General features: G+C 38.2%; 1 long non-coding RNA gene across 3 annotated transcripts in view; it reads left to right on the top strand.

Annotated features, from left to right (window-relative positions):
* Positions 1-25,794, top strand: part of LOC116216679 (uncharacterized) — a 148,195-nt gene extending 122,401 nt beyond the window's left edge. For 2 of the 3 annotated variants that reach the window (XR_014883625.1, XR_014883623.1), the window contains 2 exons: positions 1,213-1,424; positions 18,594-25,794. This is a non-coding gene — a long non-coding RNA (uncharacterized LOC116216679). The remainder of the gene's footprint in view (positions 1-1,212; positions 1,425-18,593) is intronic. The other variant, XR_014883624.1, reaches the window with a different exon arrangement.
* Positions 25,795-26,153: the final 359 nt, after the last annotated feature.

Below are 26,153 nucleotides of genomic sequence, written 5' to 3'. Positions count from 1 at the left end.
ATGTGCTCGTGCAGCTATCTGAGACTTTTCATCCCACTGAGTTGCATATGAAATCTTTAAGCTATAATGTCAACCACTGATGTGTATGTGTAGGACAGTCTACTTCAAAATTTGTGAAGGGCAGCACTGTGGTAATTTCACAGAAGGTGAAGGAAGCAGGAGGTAGTAAAGAACAGTGCTCATTGGAGAGCAGGTATATGTAGCATAATTAAGTGAACTGGAGATGATGGGGGCTAACAAAAGCACAAAGATTTGTGAAGGAATATACCAGAATTTCACAAGATTATGGCCTTAAGCTCTCTTTCTGGAACAAGATTGCCCATAACTTTAGAGTTACAAAGTACTATGGTTAACTAGTCAGACTGTTATAGGATGGAAAGAGCTTCTCATAATCCTTCTTGAAATAGATAATGTCAGTGATTAATCATCCTCTTTCTGATTTATGAAACATCTAAGATCTAAAGATAGAACCTCAGACAGGGAAGTCACTCAGGAAGGGTAAAGTGCTATGTAGTTCATATATATCTCAGACTTTGTTCTACTAGTGTGTATATAGTACGACATATCTCTTTGGCACAAAGCATAGTTATAAAATTTAGTAGCACAGCTTTCTGGGAAAATGGGAATTTCTTAATTTTTCTCTGCTTTTATTTGATACTTAATCATACCTTTTGAATTAAAGAGTCATTTACCTCAAAATAGGCAACACATTATTGACATTATTGATGACTGTCTAGGATGTCCAACAGCACATATGAGCCTCATGAACAGATAAGAAACTATTAGATTCAGCTCTTCAGTCTGAAGAAAGTGATTCTAGGTGAATTGGTGACTCGATTTAAGCCAGAAGAAGTACATGTTAATATCTGTCATCAGCTTTTCATCCAGTGTGTACTAGTGTGATAGGAAATGTAAGACATACTAGACATGAGCCTTTAAAAAGAAAAGTTTTCCAGTCTGCTCAGAAAGCCAAAGCAGGATCTAGTTAAACAGTGTGGATACATTGCTGTCGTTTTGGTCAAAATTCAGAAAAATAAAGAGATCACAAATAATTTTCCATAAGCCATTGCCACTTTTTTTTCTTTTTTTTTCCTTTTTTTTTTTTTTCCTTTCATTAAAGACTCAATTGTTTAACATTTGTGAACTTGGTAACTAATGAGGCTGAATTAACTACAGGTAAAGTAAAATGTTCTCTGCATCCATTCCTCATAGACTTACATAGAATTACAGAAATCAAGAAGACATTTGAAGACTCCGAACTTCAGAGATGTTTTATATTTGATGAACAAGCTACAGTTTAGTATGGCCATTTCTCCATACATGCAATGCATTAGGAAGAGTGGGTTATAGAAGGACTGCTTTTGAACTCTGCCTCAAATAGTTTCCTGCTGCTCCATTTACAGCAATTTGGAATACAAAGTAAGGTAATCAAAAGCAATTTCTACTTAAGTCACTGGGAATTTTTGCTTGAAGAAGAACAATGGGGTTTCATACATAGGGTTTCACAGTAGTTATTTATTTTAGTGAGAAATTATTTTAATTCTAAGTGCAATTGGAAAAAAAAAAGAAAAAGAAAAAGAAGAAATTAAGTTGGGATAGAGGACTAGTATGAAAGCTCCTGTGTTTGCATAAAAATTATCCTAGTTATTTTTAACATTTTTTCCCCTCTTGTAACACCTGTGTTGTGATAATCTAAAACAATGTTGCATTTTAAAGTTAGCTCTCTTCATTTTTTTTCTTCCTCTATTACTCACATTTCTTTTCCGGTTTTTATTATCCTGTCCCAGTGGGAATTTTCTTTTATCTTTGTTATAATATAATTGTTAGTGTGCATACATGAAAATACCACTGACCTTATATTGACTTGTGAGTCAGAGGATTAATGGCTCTGAAATCAACCTTCTGAATATAGTGGAAAATTTTCCCCTAACCACTCTTCAGGTGAAGAAATGTTGAAAATCCTACTCAGTATTTTTTTCTTCCTTTACTGTTTTGCATGTGTCCTGTTTTTCTCAAGTTGAATATTTTGTTTAGTAATCTATAGTTAAATAGATACTCTGACAAAATAGTAATGATATAGTTATGTGTTGTATTTTGTTTTAAAATGCAGCCATTCTGTGCATTTTCGTGATGTATCTTGGCATGTGAAGTTATTTAGAACTTTTTTTTAAGGTCAGTCTCTGGACTTGTGAATATTTTCACTTATGTGAACAGTTTCATTGAAGTATATTGAAAAATCCAGAGCTGGTCAGTCTATTGGTCATACTGGTGGGAACACAGACACAATGAGGGAAGGGATCTTGCAGTTATAAGCACAAAATAGGTAAACATGTATTTAACCAATGGAAGAGCAAGGAGGTTATGACTTCCATCTGTAATCTAGCCAGCAAATGCCAAAGCCAGCATTAGGACTGTTGCAGAGGCCTTTATGGCAAATCAGACAAGTAAAAATTTTCAGAAATACTTCCTACTTTAGAAGTTCTGCTTTCTCTGAACTTCATGGGAACTAGATGCTTCATCCCAGCATGTCACTGGTTTCATTATGTCCAAAAGTGGAAGTCACTTGGGTAAATTCTGGCTTTGTACTCTGTCTGTGAAACCTTTCCATATAACAAGTAAAGGTTATGAAAAGTGAGAAGGACAGGGAGATATCATGGTATAGATTTTATTTGCAGTGGCATTTGCTGCAGAGAAAAAGAAAATAAGAAATAAAGGGATGCAAGTAGCAAGAGGCTGTCTGGGCTCAGTAGAAGAGTGAACAAAACAGTTTTTAAATGGAACAACACTCAACCTATTTAACACCCATTTTCCAGGTGCATTATGCAGCCTATAGACAGACTTTTAATAGCACTGTACCTAGTGCTTGGGACTATGTATACATTAAAAATATCATTTACACATTATTTGAATTTTATCCTTTCTTTAGATTGTTTTCAGTAGTATAGGGCTTTCATTATTTATTGAAAGCCAGACTTCTTGTGAGTCAGACTTGCTGAGAACATGGGGGTAGACCAAGGAAGTGTATCCCATAACAACAGAAAGCAAGTTAGGGTTCTTCAAAACTTCCATATTCATGTTTCTCCCATTGTTAATAAGGCTTTTACAGAGAAATAGGCTCACGCTTCATTTGGAGTGCTTTAGACCCAAATTTTAGTCAGTTTTAATGATACAATTTTATGAATTTCATTTGATGCCATGGAGTTACTGAAAATCATGTACTGGGATACAGTTACTCTTTTACTTTGAGCATGTGATAACATACACAAGACAATTAAAAGCAGGCATGGCATGGATTCTTAGTCTTACCTCCTGAGACATTGCATGTTTTTCTGTAACTAGTCCTCCCTGCTGGACTTTTCCTGGTTGTCACTGTTATTGTCACTCTTCTCACAGCCTCCCCTGTCCTTCTTGTCTGAGATCTGACAAATGCAAGAGGTCTCGACAGCAAAGGTTAGGGGACCTGATTTGCCCTGGTGCTCATCTCCCAGAGTGCGGCCTGAGGCAGATCAGTTTTACCGTAGTCTATATAATTTTCCCATGCAAGGCAGCAGTTAGCACCCTGTGCTTTTCAGGCTGTTTGAGCTTTTGATGACACGCGTTTTACCACATTGATAATGGGTGACAAACCCTAAACTAGTGGCCCCTCTTCACATTTATTGCACCTTGAACCCAACCTTTTAGTACTTGCTTAATAAAAAAAACACCACAGGTAAAAGGTAATGACTTCCTCTGTTGTCCCTTTGGTAAAATAAATCATATGACAAAATCACTAAAGGCTAAATGGGCCAAGTAGCACTGATAAGAAAGGGAGAAATTGGAGAGGAAAGTAATTGTCATAAATCATAGAATCACAACCCTTGCGTTCAAAGGGAAGCCCATCCCGTTCCAGCCCCAGCCATGGGCAGGGCTGCCCCCCACCAACTCAGGCTGCCCAGGGCCCAATCCAACCTGGCTCCCGGGAAGGGGTACCCAAAGCTTCTCTGGGCATCCTGTGTCAGTGCATCACTGCCCCAGAAGTAAAGAATTCCCCCTAACGTCTAATCTAAATCTCCTCTCATTTAGTTTAAAGACACACCCCTTGTTCTATCACTCTCAGACCATATTAAAAAGTTGGTCTCTGTCCTACTTATAAGCTCCCTTCAGATACTGAAAGTCTGCAATGAGGTCTCCCTGGGAGCCTTCTCATTTCCAGACTTAATAAACCCAGCTCCCTCAACCTTTCTTTATAAGAGGGGTGCTCCAGACCTTTGACCGTCCTTGTGGTCCTACTCTAGACCTGCTCCCTCCTCCTCCCTTTAAATGGAAGTAGAAATATTATTTTGGGTGCCTTTTCTTGTTAGTGGCATAATTCACTACATTATATAACTGTTCTGAATAAGACTGTAGAATTTTAAATGTTTGAAATCAATTTCAGCGAGCTAAAGAAAAACAAGTTTCTCTAACTGTATCATTTAATTGAAGTATGTTGCATATTCCATCTTCAGACCTTTAAGTGTCTTCTCTGGATTGTTGATTCTTTGAATACTTCATTTATTTTCTGGCAGTTTTCCTGAAAGTAAAGCCAAGGCACATCATCTGAATAAATAATTGTGGTTTATTTTGACAATATCTCGTAGAAGCTCAAGTGGTCAAGTATTTTGTTTTTAACTGAAGAACTCCTGTCATCTTGGATTCTTACCAACCACCTTCTGCCACTTGAAAACTTGGCTGTTTTGCTCTGCTACCTGATCAGATTTTTACAGTTCTTGCAAATGCTTAGAACTTATTTTTGCTGCTTCTAGTTTATGATGTCTATATTAAAAGTTGTAAGTCTAACATTATTAATAGTAATATCTTTGTGGTTCACTGAGGAGTATGGCTGATATACTCACAGGCATTGTATTTGTGGCAAATACACAAGATATTTATATGGAATAACTTTTTAAAAAGGACAGAAAGGACCATGTTCTACATTTTCTGGTGTTTTTTTTTTCTTTCTTTCTTTCTTTTTTTTTCCTGGTAGTTTTGTGCAAAAGGATCCTCAGAATCTCAGATCTGGGTAAGTTTTGAGTCAAATACTGATGTGTAATTATATTTTACCAAATCTTTGGAAGAATATTTAAAAAAAAACAAACAAACACCTGGCAAATGTTTGCTTTGTCTTTGTTTTTCAAGAGAAAAGAAAGAGGAAAAAAAGAGAAAAAGGAGAGAGGGAAAGAGAAAAGGAAAGAGAGAAGAAAAAAGAGAAAGGGAAAGAGAGAGGAAAAAAAGAGAAAGAGAAAGGGAAAGAGAGAGCAAAAAGAGAAAGGGAAAGAGAAAAGGAAAGAGGTTTAGCTGCAAGGTCAATTTTTATTTAATTAATTTTTTAATTGGAGGAGAATTTTCATTAAAAAGAAATAAGTAGCCTTCTTGGTTTATGTTTGACTAAAAGATTATGAAAGTATATTTGTAAAGGCAATAATGAAAGATAATTAATTAAGCTTCTAACACACTGTGTGGATTTTACTAAATCCTTGCTATATGTAATGCATCAGCCATCCCTGGGACTGTGTGTGGGCTGAGGGAGAGGTTTTGCACAGTATCTCTTGACAGTACTGGGACAAAGAACTGGAACCCTTGAGCTGAGGAGACATGCAGTATTCTTGCTGTAGTCTTGCCCTGATCTTGCCATAAACCACAAACTGTACTAAGATTTCTTGGCAGAGCCACTTTTTGAAAAAGGGAGAGTCTGCGGAGTTACTATGTCACCATGAATGTCCTTCCTTCACGTCTGTTTCTGTGGATAGTCTTGGCAGAAAATTCACCATAAGAGAAAGTAATGAAGAGAAAGCAATTCCTTAAGTCATTCTTTTTGTTTCTCCCCTCCGCAGCTCTAGTTTTTTTCTTTCTTTTTTTTTCAAAGGGAGCTATAAAACTTAAACTATATGCTTTCAGAAATCTTTAAAGAAATCAGACTTTAAATTCTGGTGAGTAAAGAAATCAGACTTTAAATCCCTGGCTTAACATGAAATGCAGCTTTGTCTATTTCACGCATTACAGGTCTGTTTGCTTACCAGGAAAAATGTCTCTACCTAAAAAATCTCCCTGTCATCTTCACAAAGAGAAGCAATGACACAATCTGTAATTGCTAAGCTCACTGGGTGAGACCAGCGGGCCTGACCTTGGGAGCCAAAGGAGCTGAACTCCAGGTCTTTGACCCCTGACAGGCTGTTTTGCAGAAGTATGTCTGTGCTGGACATTCTCTCACACAGAATGAACTTGCTTAGTGTTTACTTCAGCTTTTAAGCGGAAGTGGTGTGAAGCAGTTCTCTAAGCTCATACAGTGCTACTCAGAGATGCAGGAGATGATGCTTTGTTACAACGCATGCTACTTGAACATCCCCTCCCCACCTCTGAAGAAGTGCTGCCAGTTGGATACAAACAAGTACAGGCAGAAGCTGGGTGGGGAAATGCATGGTAGGTTGTACTGCCTTAGCTGTCAGGGTGCTGAAATGTGGGTCTGTTAGTCCTGGGCTCTGGTTCTAGGTCAAGGAGAGATTTCCAATGTGAACTCAAAGTACTGAGTCTATGCCACTCAAGTAGACACCATCCTTGCTGGGATTGTTGTTGTTTTTGTTTTGTCATCATTATTGTTATTTTAATACAAGCTTGGGCTGTATCTGATTACAAAGGAATTTGAGTGAATAAAGAATATTTTGGAGGCTAGAGAAGGACTACATTTTTATACTTTTTTCCAGCTCTCCAGAGTTGGGAAACTTAATCTTATTTCCTGGAAGGCAGGGGGAGGGTGGCAAGAAGAATCAATGTGTTAAACCATTAGTCACCAACTGCTGGAGGACAAATATTGACAGGTGCAAAGGTTTGGTGGTCTTGTTTTTCTGTGTTAATATCAGCAATCTGTCCCACATAGCTTGCCTGTACTTTTAATAGTTCTGTCCATGGGAAACATAATTATTGTGCTTTAACAGGGAGGGAAATGGTTAGATGTGGGTAGCACACCTTCCACTGAACCAACATTACCCAGTATCTGATCATACAGTCTTGCCTTGCAACACACATATTGTAAACATTCTGATTCTAAAATCAGCAGCTTGCTTCCCTGCATCATGCTTCCTCCTGAGGACAGTCTCACAAGTTCACATCTAATCATTTGATTGTGGTTTTCTGATCTCCATCTTTGCTTAAAAAACATCATATGCTCTGAGGGACATCCCCCAGGAAGAGTGCTATGGATATGTTGTTCACATGCTAGGAATAGAATCACTGTGGGAACTGAAGGCACCCTGCAGTGAGATCTGTGAAATCAATGGTCAGTGGGCTCTAAACAGGAATCTGCAAGCAGAGCACTAGATAATAGCCTCAAAAATCATGTCTAAATATATATAAGAATAAAATTTGAAAGCATTCCACTGCTGGCTAAGCTCCATCAACTTACAACACTGAGTCATTGTATAAAATGATTTACTGGGTTCTACGGGCACTTTCACATCCTAGTTGATGAGACGTGCTCTGAACAAGGCTGGAAGTCCTCGTGTTGGATGTGTCTACGTAGGAAAACAGGTACAGCCAAGGAAAGTTGTGTAATTTTGGTCCATTGCACTGTATACCTTCAACCAACTGCATACTCATTGTCTCTTCTGTCCCTATCATTCCAAAGTTGAGTATCCCCTGCAAGTATATTGTGCTGTCACCTCTTTTCTGAAAATCATAGATCTCTCTCTGTATAAATCTGTTTTTACCAGACTCTGCAACATTACTTGAATCTTACCTTCTAAGAACAGTACTGCTGCAACGTAAGTATATACATAACTGTACACAGTTAAATTGCTGCAGAATAAGGGGGAGCAAGATTGATTAAGACTGAAATTGACAGCAGATAAGATTACAGTTCTGTACCCACCTGAACTGTTACATATATGTTGTTCAAGTTTCAGTCTCTTTTGGTGTTAGTCTCTTCTGGAAGCCACACTGCATGGGCTTAGCTGGGCAAACAGCAGATTGGTGACTTCATCTTCCGGGGCTGAGACTTAGAAATCCATAAGGTGGACAGATTTCTTGATTGCTTTTACTTTGATTCTACAAATTTGTTATAGATGGCTTAGCTAACTGTTTCAGGTACTCCCTCCAGTATTGTTATATGTAACTCCTTTATTATACGTAACTCCTTAAAATCTAAGGAGAGTTAGGGTTTCAGCTAAATTGTCTAAAACTACCATACTGAGATACAATGCCAATTACATTAATTGGTCTTCTCCTCTGAGTAATGGAGGATTTAGTTTGCTCTTGTGCAGGCTGTATGTTAGATTCTCATTAGTAGAAAAACTCAATAATGGAAGCCTCCATTCTTCAGAAGGCCTCCTGTGCTTTGCTGGATTTCGATCCATAAAGTTAATTCACTCAATTTAATTTCTTTTGCCAAAAAATGTCTTCTTCAATCAGCTATGTTACATCATCAATTATCTATCAGCTCTAGGAGCAGTACAATGACTCTTACACTTATGGCCTTCCCTTGTGAAAGTATCCTCCTTAATACACAAGGAAACTTTGCCTGAAGATGAAGTGAACAAACTGAGTGAAGAATCAAGTTTTGGCTCTGGGATGATTTATGTGCATTAGATTTTATGTATGTGTCCATGCAGGTTGTATCATTGGAATTGAGGACATTGTCTCAAGCACATTTTAATCATAAAGAGCTGAAAAAAAAAACAACAAACATGTTCCCCTGCATGTCATTACACTACTAGGCAAGTAGATATACTTGTTATCTGTGAGTATGCCTAGAAATACTTTTAGTATGACACAACTGTCTAGAGTTGGGATACTGAGAATCAACTGTTTCCAGTACATCATCAAGTGCATTTTCTTTGTCATGTCAAGTTTTAATTTGGTGCCATAGACATATGTAGCAGATACTTTGTTCATGAATGTGCAAGTCAGTTATTGGAGTGACTGTTCCCAAGATCAGGCTCTGGGTTTTTCAGAACCATATAGTGATGAAACTGTTTTTCTGCAGCAAGACTACTATATTGTCCCAGGACATAGTATAATTCAGCATATCAGAAGGCATTATTCTGAGCAGTAATGGATTATAGTTTGAAATTTTTGCCTGAGATTTACATCTGGAAATTAATATCTTAGTGACTGATTCTTTCTAAGGAGTTGGTTTTGTTCGTTTTTTTTTTTTTTTTTTTTTTTTTGTATGTGTGTGTGTTTGTGCATGATGTTAATCATATTCTATTTCTGATCATTAACCTCAACACTGTAATGAGGTATGTTTTGTAGAGAAGAAGATTATACAAGTCTGAGGGCATTTGGTTACAAGTTATGGCAAGGTAGCTATGAGGCTTTGCTTTCTTAGCAGGCATTGGGGTTAGTGTGATTTACTATTTTCTTACTGTGCAGTGGATTGAAGCTTATCATTTCCAGTGGGTTAAAAGACCCATTTGGAGCACCTGACATATGTAATTACATGTCAGAACTGTGCCCTTTTTAGTTATTTTAAATCTGTTTCAAATCATCAGGCTTCTCTTCTTGGGATTACCCTAATTAGGGTTTACTGTTTATTACATTGTGTAAATAAACTGCACCACATAAGTCCCACAATGTTTTAAATTGTAGAATTTGTAATGCTATTCTGTCAGAAGAAAAGCATAGACAAGATTTCTAGAGAAATGAGATATGGTTAGAGACTCACTGCAACAGCAATAGGGCATTATACTTGTTGACTGCTATTCTTCTCAAGAGAAGCTAGGAATATTTTTCTAGCTTATCCATAATTTGAAGGGAGATGTGGTCTTGAGGATGGAATCCCAGACTTGCTAACAAAATTCCTACTCGGTGAAAGATTTTTTTCTCCCATGCTACCTATTTTGCTATAGATAACTTCTATACAGTTACACACAACTTCCTGCAAAAGATCTATGCCTTTACATGGAAATTTTAAAGATACTGGGCAGTATAAAGATGAAAGCTGCAGGAAAGAAGAAATCTAGCATATGGATAAGTAATGTATTTCTAAAACACAGACCACCAGCTTTGAGACTACTTTGTTATCCAAGCCACATTCTCGCAGTGAAGTTCTGCTGTACAAAAGGATTTTCAAGGAAAGGTGTTGTGCAGCCTCAGCAAACTTCATCATTTTAGAACTGACGATTGTATGAGTGATTTGCAAATGAAAGAAAGCAGAAAACAAAGTCTCAAACATTTTGTGCACCTGCTACATTATGGTTAGTTTTGCCCTTTTCCCTGCATTTTCAGTTGAGCAACTGCTTTCTTGGGAAGTTTTGGGATTTTTCAAAATGTGAAATCATGTGTTGCTATTTATAACTGCTCTGGGTTGTGAAAGCAGACGATTTATTACAGAGAACAGAAGCTGATGTAAACTGTTTGCAGATGATTGAGTTGGGTAGAGAGATAGTGGAAATGTCCTCCTTTCTACTGCAACATGTCGATTTTCAGACCTGCAGAGGACACACAGCATTGTGAAAGGAAACAGTAAGAGCACATCATCTCTTTGAAGTTACAGCATCTCTATGTGGCTACTGTGTGTACATGGGTCAGATATTAACAGCTAGGAGAACACAGATCTGCTCAGCTGCAGTTTGCCTGTTCGGCTCTGTCCAGCTGGTAGAGGCAGTGGGTGATCTTCTGAGGTCTGTTTCTGCCCTTGTTTCTGTAATTCCAAAAGCTACATACAAACAGCACCCGATAAAAGCCATCAGGTGCAAGACAATGGCTGTGATAAAACCATTGATAGCTCAAATGCTTGTCAAATACCACAGCAAAATAAAATAAATGGTGTAGAGCTATATTATCTGAAAGAAAACCTTAGTCTCACAATTTCTTTTCCTGTATTTGTGAAAGATGATGGAATTTGTGAAAATGGATACACTTACGTAAAAGAAAGAAAATAAAAAGAAGTATGAAATACTGCTGTTTTGTCAGGTTAGTTAATTACTTCACCAATATGAACTTAGATTCAGCACTGCTAATTCCTTCATTGCTTGGGTAATCAAACTCTATGAAATCAGCATATCACAAAATATTTATTACCTATTATTTCTCATGTATCATTGTGGAAAACAGCGGTCACATTGAACTAAAATGTAAGTAGAATTGGCTACAATAATGTCCATACAGTGTAATGGTGTATGATGTAGCAAGTAATTCTAGCCACTTGTAAACCTTCATGAGTCGATAAACATTAAGATGACAGACACCCAGCAGTATGCTCCATGTTGTATCTTGTAAAAAATGAAAACAGCAAATATATCTGCAAAACAGGGTGCCGTATGATGTAGAGCACACCTCTAACACTGAAATGGGCTTGACTGGACTAGTACCTGCATAGAAAATCCACAAATGCTCTGTATATAGGAATATTTGACAAATCTGAATTAAGCTCCTAAGTGCAGTAAATGGTATTTATCCCCTGTATGGATGCTCTTACTCAGAATGAAAGTAGCTTAAATATCATTTCTTCCCATAAGACTTGATTCAAACAAGGATTTAGGAGTGTATAGCTGGAGTTATTTCAAGACTTGTGTCTCAAGTGTAAGGAGCATTACCTACTAGACAGGGATATCTTTCACTTGACAAGTAGGACTGAAAATATTTGTACTCCTTTCAATTTATTTTACAAGTGTTAGTGCTTGCCCTGGCTAAATTCCAAGCAGCAGTAAGAGTGGATTTAAGGAAGGGAGTTGGAAGACATGAGGGATGTCCTCTTGTGAAGACTGTAGATACTCTGAATTCAATTATCTACTTAAACATATTTTTTCTTTGTCACCTTGGCACATCAGAGTTTCTATCTCCTTTCTTTGAAATTAGTGAAAGAGAAGGATTGGTGGCTGGAGGATGGGGAATAATTGCACTTTTCAGAGGGCAATCCTATGAAGGCATCTTCAAGATTGTCAGGTGTTCAGGGTTACTATTGGTGGAGAAAAATAAGGACCCAAGAGAACTGAGAGGCTGAGCTCTGTGAAAGACGTTGCACCGAGATGATAGTGGAATTGGAAAGAAAAAAAAAATGATTAATGTAGCAGCGTGTCCAGACAAGCATATGGACTACTTAGGGATGGAGAGAAAAAGTCTGCAGAGGAAAAGAGACTAGAGAAATTGATAGGAGGGTGCTCAAGGTCCTAAATGATATTACAGTTATTCCAGCAGGAATTCTGAATCTCTCTCTCCATGTTTTGTGGCTCTGGAACTGATTTACAGATTGAAGTATTTGTTGACTCAGTGTATCTGGCATTGAATTTGTAAATCCATCCTTTCTGTCTCAGTCAGGCATGACTGAAGGAACAACCTCTATAAGTAAAAGAAGTTACATGAATAACTCTTTCTTGAAATAAGGTCAGTGTTATCCTCATGTGACTTGAGCTGCATGGAAGGAACAAAGAATCTCCATCAACCTGCTGCTATTAGCAACACTGGATGTAGGCATGTTTTGTTATAAGTCTCAGCTAATAATTAGAGTCATTACAGTTAGCTCAATTTTCACAAGAACCACAATACTTTTTCATAGAAATGTGTATCTGCATCAAATTCACCCATAGGTAAAAGAAATTTTAACTTATTACAGAAAAACTTGTACTATACCCAAAGCTCTGTTTTCGTAGTGAACAGTTACTAAAAATTATTTTGGGATTCATATTCTGCTCGGTCTTTTTCATTGTAAATCTTAGGCTTTTTTTTTTTTTTGTCACATTGGAATGCAGTTTATACATTTTTTGCTTAGCGTTCTTTTCTTCTATGTTATTCTTTGGACTTCCCATTTCAATATATGACATAACTGATCTAAACTGGTATTGTCAACTACCTTTGCTACCCAAATTTTAAAGGTAAAAACAAAATAATTAATGGTTGGTATAGCTTGCTGCTGTTTTCAAATAATATCAGGAGTGATTTTTTTTTTTTAATGCAATCTTAATCTAGCTTAATTTAGTGTGTAAAATTATTTTTCCCTTCACAGAAAGAAACGGACAACTCAGTAGATGGCCATAGAACAGCAAAATGCTGTTTATTTATTTATTTATTTTATTTTGTTGTAGAAAATGACAGTATCTTTTGAAAAATGAACATGCATAGAGTTTTCTGATTGTTACAATTATCCTGGACCAAAGAATAGGTAATATCTTTTAAAATTTTATCAGTTTCACTGTGGTATTATACTTCAACTTATCTGTCAATATTGGTTAGCATTCTGCACTAGGTATATCTAAGCCTGAGAAGGCACATGTTTTTACATTGGAAGACCTACATTATTTTCTTCTCAGCTTCATTAGGAAAGCTGCAGTAGGAAAACTTATATTTCTTATATATATTGTTTTTTGTTTGTTTGTTTGTTTGTTTGTTTTCAGTTCTACGCATTATATTAAATCTATGTTATATGATGTTTACAAACATAAAACCAGCTTCAAAAACATAGGACTTTTAGTTTGTGTAAACCTTACAATATGCTATTATATCATCATGAAAATTCTCTCTACCACATAGATCCTGTGGTTTAGCACAGGGCCAAAAATAAAATCTGCAGTTATTATGGCAATTCTTAGCCTTGCATGCTCAGTGTGAGACTTGGGAGAGCAAAATCCCAGTCCAAATTGATGATGAACCCAGCTATATTTGCCTGCAGAGGTTATGGCAAAAACTGAGGATAGGGAAGGAGCAGATGCACAAAGAGCACACTTCCCATCACCCAAAATAATGTTGAGCAAATCACAAAAGCAAAATCACAAGTAGTGTATGGGAATCCCAAAGTCTGCCTGAATGTTTCTATTTTCTATATTTTCTATTACAAAGTGTTTATGTCATGCACATCTGAAAGACTTGTGTACAGATTGCTGCCAGTTGTGACAGTAGAATGAATACCATGCGTGCTCACGCTTTGTACTGGAGTCATCTCAAGGCAGAGGATGACCCCTCACTCCTTCTCAAAGGTTATACAGTGAATACATGATCTGCACCAGCCTCAGCAGACATACAAAATAGAATCATAGAATCATTCGAGTTGGAAAAGACCGCTGACATCATCTAGTCCAACTGTCAACTCGTAATTATAATGCTCACTAAACCATATCCCCCAGTGCCATATCTTGCCATATCTATCCTTTTCTTGAAAACCTCCAGGGATTGTGACTCCATCACATCCCTTGGCAGCCCATTCCAATGCATCAGCACTGTTTCTGAGAAGAAATTTTTCCTAGTAAGCAACCTGAACCTCCTGTGGAACAACTTAAAACCATTACTTCTCATCCTATTGCTGTTATCTGGGAGAAGAGACCAAGTTCCACCTCGCCCCAAACTCCTTTCAGGAAGCAGTGGAAAGTGATAAAGCCTCCCCTGAGCCTCCTCTTCTTCTGACTAAACAATCCGAGTTCCCTCAGTCTCTCAGCTGTTCTACAACATTTTTCTCTGCAGGGCCCTGCCTCCAGCTTCCAATGCAGGGCAGTCAATAGTGAGACTTGCATATCATAACTGTTCTAATTCAGAAAAGAAACTGAGCTTGATCTCCAAATTTAACCTCACATCTAAACAATATAACATACCAAAGCCATTAACTCTTTAGCACAAAACTTAGCAATGAACAATTCTCTAGATGATTTTTGCATTCTAGGGCTGCTATCATGCAAATTTCATGGTGATCCGAGGAAGATCCAAGATGCTGAACACACACACACACACACACACACATAAAAATTATGTTACTTCTCAAACTGCTTGGTGAGTTAACATTGTCCTTTTACATCCCTAATTAGGTCTTGAAAAATTCTGTGGTTTCACAGATGTTACTGCAGGGGTAACCACAAGGTGGAAACAAGGTGGAAATAGTAACACACTTTTCTTAGCAGTACAGATGTCTTAATCCTTCTAGTGTTAGGATTGAGTCTAATGTTTCATATTAAATGTTTTCATCCAAGGTGTTACTATTTTTTTCTGAAAAGAGTCTGATTTCACATAGGCTCAATTTCTTTTTCTCCTCATAGCCAAATGCTACAATACTGTCTTAGTTTCAGCTGGGATGCAATTGTTTTTCTTCAGAGTGTCTGGTATGATACTACGTTCTGGTTCTAGGAGAAAAACACTGTTGATAACACCAGTATTTATAGTTGCTGCTAAGCAGTGCTGTTCAGAGCCAAGGTTATTCACAGCAAAGGGCCCAAGGAACTGGGAGGGAACAGAATTAGGAGAACTGACTTAAATTGCCAAGGGGATATTCCACACCATATGACATCATGTGGAAGAAGTTTTGAAGGGGTGAGACTTCATCTCTCTCTTCTGCTGCTCAGGGACTAGCTGGACACTGGTCAGTGGGTGGCAAGCAATTGCTTGTGCATCACTTGTTACATACATTCACATATATATATATATATGAATATAGTCATAACTATTATCCTTTTCATTTTCTCTTTCTTAGTAAATAGTTTTATCTCAAAGTTTTACTTCTTTTTTTAAGAAGACAGGCTGAGGGAGCTGGGAGAAAAGAAGGCTGCAGGGTGACCTCGTTGCAGCTTTTCAATACTTAAAGGGAGCCTACAAACAGGATAGGAATCAACTCTTTGAAAGGGTAGATAACTGCAGGACAAGGGGAAATGTTTTTAAGTTGAGCAAAGGAAGATTAAGGTTGGATGTCAGTGGGAAGTTTTTTACTATGAGAGTGGTGAGGTGCTGGACCAGGCTGCCCAGAGAGGTTGTGGATGCCCCGTCCCTGGAGGTGTTCAAGGCCAGATTGGATGGGACCCTGGGCAGCCTGGTCTAGTATTAAATGTGGAGGTTGGTGGCCCTGTATGTGGCAGGGGGGTTGGAGATTTATGATCTTTGAGGTCCCTTCCAACCCTGGCCATTCTGTGATTCTGTGAGTCTTTCTTTTTCCCTGATTCTCTCCCTCCATTCCACTGGGAATGTGGTGAGTGAGCAAATGACTGTGTAGTGTTGGGCCATGTGCTGGTTTAAACCACAGCACATAGCAAAAGATGAGTCTTTAAGTAGCTGAAGGACACCAAATCATGGGTACTTTAGAGGGATCGGAGTTCAGACCCCGCTGATATAACTTAGAGCAAAGCCTACAGATTAGGGTGAAAGTTCAGTCTGTGATACAGATACAAAATAGTCACACGGTATAATTTTCAAAAGTATTTGCAAGTAATGCTGGCAGCAAGTTTGTTTTGCTGTGTAATGACCCACTCATTCTTGTCTATTCTCTGTTGCCTTTCTTTTCTGTTTCCCCCCCCCCCCCCCCCCCCCCCTCAGACTAGGATCAAGGCAATGATCAGTGGGTACAAGCTGGAACGTAGGAGGTCCCACATAAATATGAGAAAAAACTTCACAGTGAGGATAACAGAACACTGGAACAGGCTGGCCAGAGAGATTGTGGGGTCTCCTTCTCTGGAGACATTCAAAACTCACCTGGATATATTCCTGTGTGACCTAATCTAGGTGTTCCTGCTCTTGCAGGGGGATTGGACTAGATGATCTTTCCAGGTCCCTTCCAATCCCTGACATTCTGTGATTCTGTGAAGGCCATTGTACGTACTTTCCAGTGTCTCAGCTGCAATTTAGTTAAAGATATTTACACTTGTAAAAGAATAAAATAACCTTTTCTTATCAAAATTCTGGAAGAATTTTATTTAATAGCTGTATACTGCTGGTACAGCCTACTGGGAGTTTCTTCTGCTATGCTCGCAAGTGTAGCAGAAGCCATCAAATCCCTCAAAATCATGCTTCATGGCTTAGCCCTTAGCTTGAGTTAAATCAGAGGACACTATCTGGAAAGTTTCTAATTCACATTTATGTAGTTCAAGTGGAAAAATCTGTTTCTGCATTTGATAAGTTATTTCCTTTGCTATTCTACTTATTGCTAACTTGAAAAGGGCGCTTTGGCTTCTTAGCATTGGATTGTTTTGTATTTGTATACCAAATCAAAGACTTTTCTCACTGTGAAATAATGCATTCTCCTCAGACTCCCTGTAAAGGAGGTTTTCAGTCATTCCCTTCATTCTCTTTAGAAACCTTTTTATTTTTTTTTTTTACATTTTCTTTTAAAATTATGAATACTGGATTGTACTGTTCCATCCAAAGCTTGTATGCTGCTGCAAATGGTAGCTTCAAAGGTACCTCTGTTAACACATGCCAGATGCTAATGCTTCTATCTCTCTACTTCTACCCAGAACTTAGTTAAAAATGCAAACTAATGAGTCAGAAGGTTATTGATTTTGCTCAGTCCCCAAAAATACTGTTCATAGAACAGCTGATTCTGAGTCCACATCCTTTTTTGTGTCTCAGCTCTCTTTCCTGTGTGGCAGTATGTGGCATGCCTGGAATGTGCCCCCTGTGTGGATACCCAGTGTTCTGCATCTTACTTGGTGCTGTCATGCCTCACTAGAGACACCAGTGGTATAGCTGTGATGTAAGTCAGGGAGTTATGGGGCTGCCTGGTGTCACAATCAGTGGGCAAACAGGGCAGGGCCTCCCAGCAAGGTCTATCCCACTGCCTGCATTGAGCAGCCTTGGTTCCAACTGCTGGGCACCTACCTGTATATGGGCACAGGGCCTGTCCTTGGGATCAGAGTTAGGTCTGAGAAGGAAAAACAGGCTCAGACAATAACCATGGGTTGGTTGACAACTCAGGCAGGTGGCAAATGTTAGAGATTCAACTTAAAGAAGCTCCCATAAGTATCAGACTCTGCCTGAGTCCCACAGCCAGACCCCTGCAAGTGAGAATGCTCTGGAGGCCCTGGCAGCACATCGACCCTCATCACCAGTGGGAGCTTGAGGTTCAAACACCAACTTCTGCTTAACTTAATCCATTAATTTATTTGCCTGTCTCATTCCTAAACTCTCTTTACCCATGGGGATGAGTAGCTGAGCCCTTTTCCCTGGTAACATCGGAGTCTACTTTGATGTAGTGGGAAGGATACTGGTATCTGTGCCCAAGGGCAGGGATACTGGAAGCAGTGTCTCTGGTGGTGAGTGCCATGTTTGTGGTACAGACACATGGTTCTCTGTAGGAGCATCTCACAGTGTGGTTTCAGCTCAATAAAAAAAATTACTAGACTACCACTTCTACCTGGCTTTTGGTACAAAAAGTTTGTTAAACCAAAAGTGCTTCACTAACCCACAAGGTGTCCTGAAGAAACTGTCTGTTCACTCTGAGTAGGTAGGTTTGTCATTTCAGATGGAGATAGGGAGTGCAGCACTAACTAATTCTGAGAGATTATAGCAATACAGTATTTCCTTGACTCAGTGATTGCAAAGCCATTCCCCGGTATCTATCTGTATTGTCTCTATTATTCATTTCCTGTCTATTATTATGGTTATCACTTACAATAAAAGGACATTCATTTACAAAATTGAAATTTATTTAAGAGGTATTGTGAGATGAAGAAGCCAACTAGAGCTCCACAGGAGAAAAAAGAAATTCAGTGGAGTGAGATGCAGGTGTTGGTTGGTGGCAATAGCTTGCATTCCTTCAGCTTTGTAACTCAGAGGCTATATTTCCTGTAGTTGCCAGAGTTTTCTGTATTCTCCACTATTGTTTCCAGTAGTTCTGACTTGTGTTTCATTGTCTGGATTGCTTCCAGCTGCACGTCTCTACCTTTTTTCTTCTCTTTCAGTACTCTTTGGCATTCCATTAGGATGACCATTCAGCTCAGTTCCTCAGCATCCTTGTGGCAGCAGTAGATGTTTTGGGAAAATACAGAGAAAATACAATAACAGGACCCATCTGGAGAGATCCTTTCCCAGGTACACCATCCTAACTTTGTGCAGTTGACACCGTAGGATTTTTTCCACTGCTATTGGTGTTCTGTTGGCCTCTGGAGATAAAACCTACAAAATATACACTGACTAAACACCCACAAGAAATTTTGCAAGGATGTGGAAAGATACTGCAGAAATTAGCTCCTTGAGGTCACAAATGAGTTGCGAAAAACAGAGAACAGATAATTGTTCCTAGTCCTTTTCCTACTTAACAACATATATTTAAAACTTAATTAATGTCTTGAAGCCAACACTACATTTAAGGCCTTGGGTGCTGAGTATTTTTTCTTCTTGCTATGCAAGATCAGCATCTTGTTCAACTTCTCTTGGGAATACTAAAGTAAAAAGATAGAAAAGGGAAAGCAGAGGAAGCACTTAGTGAAGGAAGTTAAGCTATTCCAGACTGAATCCTTCAGGGAATATCTTTCAAGAAGAATTTCTAAGTGGTGGGACGTAATCTGGGAAAATATGCAGCCAATATCTTTTATATCCCACTGAGAAGTGCTGGTGAAATAATAAAGGAGTGCTTTATTTTCTTGGCACATTGATTATTTTTCCCTCTGTGTTATATGAGCAAAGTGTGAAGCAGCCTGCAAAGTATTGCCTTTAAATATATGAGTGATAAAAGTCTTCAGCTGTTGTAAGCCATGGGATGGAGCATGGCTACTTCCTGTGAATTTTTACAGGCCTCTGCCAAGCTACCTCATTGCTGTTGTTTCCCATTTTCTAAATAAATACTGCTGTAACATGTAGCAAGACAGACTGAGCGTTAACCTGATATGTGCAGGGCACAGTATAGCACTGAATGGTGGTCCTCTCATACATACATATGGTAAGTCTATGTATCTGTGGCTGAATCTGTGACAGCCAAATAAATAATAGTAATAATAAATAATAAATAATAGTAAATAGTTCTGCTCTAGTTCAAAACCATAGGTATTAGCTGGAAAATAAGATAATGTAATTATTTCTGTAAGCTATCCTGGATGCCTCCTTTTCCATTCGTTATTACGTGTGCGTCACATTTCATAGCATACATTCATTCATGAGCAAATAAATATGTTTTGTGTGTTCTTGTCATATAATTTACTCCTCTACTTTTCTATATGCTGGCATTACAGTAAATTAGTTTTGTCATATTGACTGCATTACAAACACTCCATAATACACTTCATATTGGTTTAATATGTTTCATTAATTGAATTTAATTGTGTGCTTTACAAAGATTGATGTGCTATCATGTGCTACACCACTAAAATGAAAATGCTGCCGTCCTCAAGTGCAGTATTTTGCTCTTGCTTTCAGCATAACCCTTTGGCAATATTAAAGGTGCCTACTTGAGTTACGTGAGGATAAATGAGGACACTTGCTGGATCTTACTGATGTTTAAAAGAGGATTTCAGTGAGTTTGAGGAACCTTGTGATCCAGGTTGAGGAAACTTTTTTTAGGTAGTGAAACAGAAAAAAAATCTTGCCAGAGAGAAATGGAAGATGTTTTGGAAGCATGCTAATGAGCTAGGAGAAAGACAGGATCCCTGCATTTTTACTCGTAATGACTTTCATCTGCTAGGAAAGTAGGGACCAGAAATATTCATATAAAATTTAATGAACTAAACATTAGTTTGAATTCAAGGTTGTTTTTTTTTTTTTACTCAGGAATTTGATAGGGATTAGTGTGCATGTCAAATGTTTAGCTGAGTTTCTTTTCTTGCAAAGTAATAAAAATTGAGGCATTTGAAGGAGATTTTGAATTGTCTCTATATTAAGACTGGACCTGGACCAATGCTAGACTTTCAGACAATTCATTGTACGCATTCTTTGCCTCTCTGGCCAAGACAAGCCATGGCTTCCTCACCAACTACGCAGCTCTTGTTTGACAGGGAATAGATGTGGGAGTATAGCAAATCTTTTAATATGCAGTACTTTGCATGGATAGTAGTGTTCCAGAAGGTTACCAGGCATGTGGCTGTTGAGTGTGAGAAGGCTTTGTATCTGTGCAAGTCTCCATTTCCAGTGCTCTAATGTGACCCACTGGGAAGGGTTTGCACTACTACTGGAAAGCGGTATGCTGAGTTATCACTGTCAGATAGAGAGCACAGTGTATGTCTCTACTAGAGCAAAGTGAATTCTTGTAGCGTAATTCCTGTGCTTAGACCAACAGCTTTCTCAGCTGTGACCCTGCAAAGCAGATTTATGTTCCCTGACCTTTGTGGCCTTACCACTAAAGTCTTTTGAAAATCACTGGGGTATATATATCCTGAAGCACAAAATAATATGTAGCTTAACATTTATGCATTAAAACACATGCACAAACTTCTATGTTCTTTGCTTCTTAGCGCATGAATTTACTTTTGTCTGCACAAAAATGTGTTGTTCAAAGGAGACAGGTTAGCGGAATGATCCACTTTTCATGGAATCATAGAATATCCCAAGCTGGACTCCACAAAATCAACCTACCTTTGTTATTGATGCAGTAACTACTCCCAGTCACATCTGCAATACACATACATTCAGATATCTTAGCAACTTAATCTGTAAGATGATATTTAAAATGTTTATTTATTTTTTTTGCCTTCCATGGGGAAAGGAATGGGAATTTTTAGCAGAAACTGAGGAAAAAAAATAACATGAACTGATCCATTCTGTAAACAATATATGTAGGTAACTCTAAAAATAATGCTTCCTATTTATTTCTATGGAACCTACAGCAGATACCAAGAGCACAGCAACACTCCACTGTCATCACTGCTGAAATGCACACCCCACTGTCTCACTGTGCTTACACCCGCTCCAGAAAAGGCCAAAACTGTTTGATCTCAGCAAGTGTCAGTGAATGTCAGAGGGCGCAATTTGTCCTGCATGGAGGAATTAAATGATACGCCTTTGCTTCATACACACTTCTATGTCAGACTCCATTTTGTCCGACTGCCCCTCTGCTGCTATCTGTTGCATGGCATCAAAATGTAATTGATGGGAAAAGTATTGATGGGAAAGCTCAGCCTCTTCAGCCATACCACCAACATCTGCCTCTGATATCATGGGCCACCATAATAAAATAGGAGACAATACTTTCAGAGCAGCCCTATCTATTGTGATTCTGGCCTCTAGGAAAATCAATAACTCTTCCAGAAGAAATATGCATGCTTTTCCTCATGGAGACTTTATTGAGGTTACATGCAACACTTCGATGGACTTTTTATTGGGCAGTTTGCTCTTACATTTAAAGAGCAGAGTAACTCCTGGAATATACCATTGTGTTGAGGACAGAGTCCTGGGGCCCCAGGATAGACTCGTACCTACAGCAAGCTGAAAGGAAGAAGTACAATCAACATCTCAAATTACAGTGCAATGTGGCACGGATCTCTCTGATTCCTCACCAAGCCAGAAGGCATAGTCACGTAATAATTTCTGGTTAAGTTAGGGTGTGGTCATCTGCTAAAATCTTTGTTCGCAAAACATAAACAAGTTTTTCTTCCTCAGGAATGAGAGAAAAGGAATAATTTTAAGAGTTTTTTTCCTTATCCAGGCCATAACATGAGACAGTTCAGAGCACAGCAGGACAGATAAGAGCTCAGATGAAGTTTCCGTACATCAACATACAAGAGGAGACAAGCTTAGTCATGAGTACTCTCCCAGTGTTTTTCTCTTCTTTCCATATACCCAGATAAAATAGATATTTTCTCTCAAAATTGCTATAGAATGAATCATGTAGTGGCTCACTTAACACAGTCGTACACATTTGAACATGTGCCTGTCTTCTTCCATCTCTGCAATTACCTGGTATCTGCTTACACTATCTCAAATCAAGAGAAGCCTTTACTGAACACCATCATCTGCTTTGGGCACCCAGATCCCCAAATGTGGTGTTACTGTGTGCTGTCCAGGCTTGAGCTCCCTTGAAGTTGCAACTGACTCTCCACTGGGCTTAGTCAATAAATAGCTACTAACCCTCTGACTTGCCAAGAAAGGCGGTGAAGGAACTGTGAAGTAGGATTGATCTGTTTATTGACATTAAGTAAAAATAACTAGATGATCTTAAACGTCCTTTCCAACCTAAGCCATTCTATGATCCTATGAACTAAGCCTAATTATGGATTTTTTTGTGCAGGAAAGGTACAGCTCATGGTCAGCATGTCTAGTGGTTTTATTTGATCTCACTACAGCATCCTGACATGCTAACATTTCATTGTCAAGCAGACAGTGAAAAAAAAAAATGACAAAACTCACCACAATTATTTAACAGCAATCTTTATGGAGAGATAATGGAAAACATGAATAAAGGGCAATTAATTCATCGTGAGAACGATTTAGGAACTTGCTTAGGCCATGCTGTTAGTTGTGGGAACGCTGGCTTGTCTACCCAATTAATGCTTTAAAAATATATATGAATTAAATCATAAGTAAAATCAGCATCTTAATCGCTGGCTTCCACTGGTTGTAATATTTTGCATTTATTCTATTTTTTAAGTAATTGACAACGCTGTTGTTCCACAAAGTCTTTCTCCATTAAAGCCCTTTATCTAGCAGTAAAGTCACCACATTGTGCCTACAGCACTCTGACTCCTTTTCACTTTTTCCAAAGGACTCTGTAAGCCACAATAAAAATAGTTCCAGCACTTAAGTAAGTATTGACAGTATCATTTTTTCCACAACACTAGAAAAATCTTCTTAAGAGCCTATCTTAAGATAGACCCTATGTGCAGTCTTGGGTTTTCCTTTCTGCACTCCTTTCTGAAAGTTTCACTGGGGGAAACTACTGCTGGCTGTGAGGAAAAAACAAAGCATATTTGAAAAGGCAGGTTTTTTTTTTTTTTTTTTTTTTTTGCTGAGCTGCAAGTGGTTTATGCTGTGCTGAAGGCTGCCATCATTTTACCAGCCTAGAGAGTGGGAGCCACGTGTCAAAGAGTGTGAAACTGCCTCCACCCTGTTCAGACACCAGGACAGGAGCTTGGAATTTAAGGGGAATGGTGTATCTTTGTGTGAGCTGAGTGCAAGTGCAAGTGTGGAAACTGGTCTGGATTCTGACTGTAAAATTTTTAACATGATTATTACTTAATACTATCAATTTTTGTTGCTACCGTGCAGCTGGAAAGCTTGCTCTCAGTACTTGAGGCAGGAAAAAATTTAAAGAATAAAACCAATTTCCTATCAGAGGATCAAATATACGAACAAGATCCTCAGAAGTGCATCTTAATTAAAACTTACTTACAAAAAAGAAATTTAAATTCTAAATAGAATAAAGCATATGTCCTGCCATGAGGGCATTTGGAACTGTGCCCAGGACAGACCGACTGCAGTTTACTCTTACAACTGAGTCTGCAACTGTTTGTGTAAATTGTGTGAACTGTTAATTTTATAACTTGTTATGAACATGTATTTTACATTTTAAGCAGCTAAAGTAATACTGAGACAGTACTTGCCCAGAATAACATCTGGCAAACATCTTATAAAATTGTTGCCAAATACTACTTTAATTTCGTGAAGAATTTTATTAGAAACATATTATTTTAAGAAAAGAAAACAAATCTTTCACAGTTCTGTATCAGGAGAAGAAATAGCTTTAACTAGATATGGTAAGTGATCAGTTCTGCATGCTGTGATTAGGACAGCTTTGGTAAATACACGTACAGTAACATGTCCAAGATCATGAATATCTATCTGTTCATAATCATCAAACTCAGAAAAAAGAAAAAGGTTACATTTATATTTACTTTTTATCTCCCCACAAACCAAATCTAGAACTTTTTACTGTGATCTTTATTTTTTATTTAGTAATAAATAAATAAATAGCAAAGTAGATGCTATATATTCTTTAACAAAACTGAGGAAGTTTTTGTGATACACATAAGCATTTAGGTATGCAGAGGTAAAATATTATTCATGACCTGGCTGCGCACAATTTTATAATCAATTAATGTATATATTTTTGATAAAATAATTATATTGATACAACTACTGGAGTGGGTGTAATTGTAGCAATTTTAATGTGCCTTATATTTGGTAGAATATTCTCCTTCTAGTTCAAAGAAGTCAAGATTATAATAGGTATGTAAATGCACCAATGACTGTGAGATAAAAAGAAAGGGCAGAAATATGCTGCTTTAATTATCATAAATATTTCAATGGAAGACATTGTGACTTCTCACTCAGGCAGTTTTAAAAATCTTGGGTTTGTTTGTTAGCACTGATTTAGCTTGAATCATGCAGTATTACAAGAACAAAGAAAGCAAAGCACCATAATTCTTCAAGTAAGGCATGACAATTAAAATGCACATTCATTGAGCCCCTCCACATTTTTGGCTGGTAGGAATGGAGATAAAATAAGATAAAGTGGAAGGATTTGAGAGAGTTGGTTGATGCAAGATTCAACGTGAGCCTGCGAAGTGCATTTGCAGCCTAGAAAGACAACCATATTTTGGATTGCATCAAGAGCAGTATGACCAGCAGGTCAAGAGAGGTGATTCTGTCCCTCTACTCTGCTCTCGTGACACCCCACATGGAGTGCTGCATCCACTTCTGGGGCCCCCAACACAAGAGGACATTGAGCTGTTGGAGTGGGTCCAGAGGAGGGCAACAAAGATTATCAGAGGACTGGAGCACCTCCTCTATGAGGATAGGCTGAGACAGCTGAGGATCTTCAGCCTACAGAAGAGAAGGCTCCTGGGGAACCTTCTAGTGGCTTTCCAGTAACTGAAGGAGGTCTACAGGAAAGCTGGGGAGGGACTTTTAATAAGGGTGCATACAAACAAGATGAGAGGAAATGGCTTTAAGCTGGAGGAGGGTAGATTTAGACTAGATATTAGGAGTCGTCTTCTTCTTCTTAAGTTTTGTTGTTGTTGTTTTTCAAATATCACACTTAATTCTTATTTTCCTTGGAAGAACAAGAAGTGTGAAAACTCAGCAACTACAAACCAGCAGCAAAGATGGAGAGGATGAAGACTGTTTTGAACACTTCATCCCTGGCTTTCTTCTTTGTCATCACCTATGCTGATGTTAAATGAGAGCTTGATGCCTATGAGAAATTAAAAATAAAGTAAATACTTTAATCATTTTAGTAAAAATCCTTTTAATACTAAGAACTTTTTGGTGTGGAAACTCTTTCTGAGGGCTGTCTGACTTGCAATCCCAGGCAATACACTCAGCTCAGCTACAGCTTTAATCTTCTGGCTGGTGGGTTGATATTGTCTTGGACAGACTGTGTTTTATTGTGGTGCACTGAGACAGACTTACTTCTCTGTAGTTGGGATTTACTGTTAAATCCCAGAAAAACTTTGCTTTCTGTGGTAAGAAAGGATATGGTTCTGCAGAGAAATATCTGCTTTAAAAATGAATCTGTTCAAATACAAACAGAACGTTATTTAGGGTATTTTGTATTTCCTTTTCAATATAAGTGCTGTATGTAGCTCTTGTCATTC

Source organism: Meleagris gallopavo, chromosome 5, assembly GCF_905368555.1.
Source record: "Meleagris gallopavo chromosome 5, MGAL_WU_HG_1.1, whole genome shotgun sequence".
In the NCBI taxonomy this organism is placed as follows: Eukaryota; Metazoa; Chordata; class Aves; order Galliformes; family Phasianidae; genus Meleagris; species Meleagris gallopavo.
Note: the sequence above shows the minus strand (reverse complement) of the source record. Positions and strands in the feature narration are given on the sequence as shown.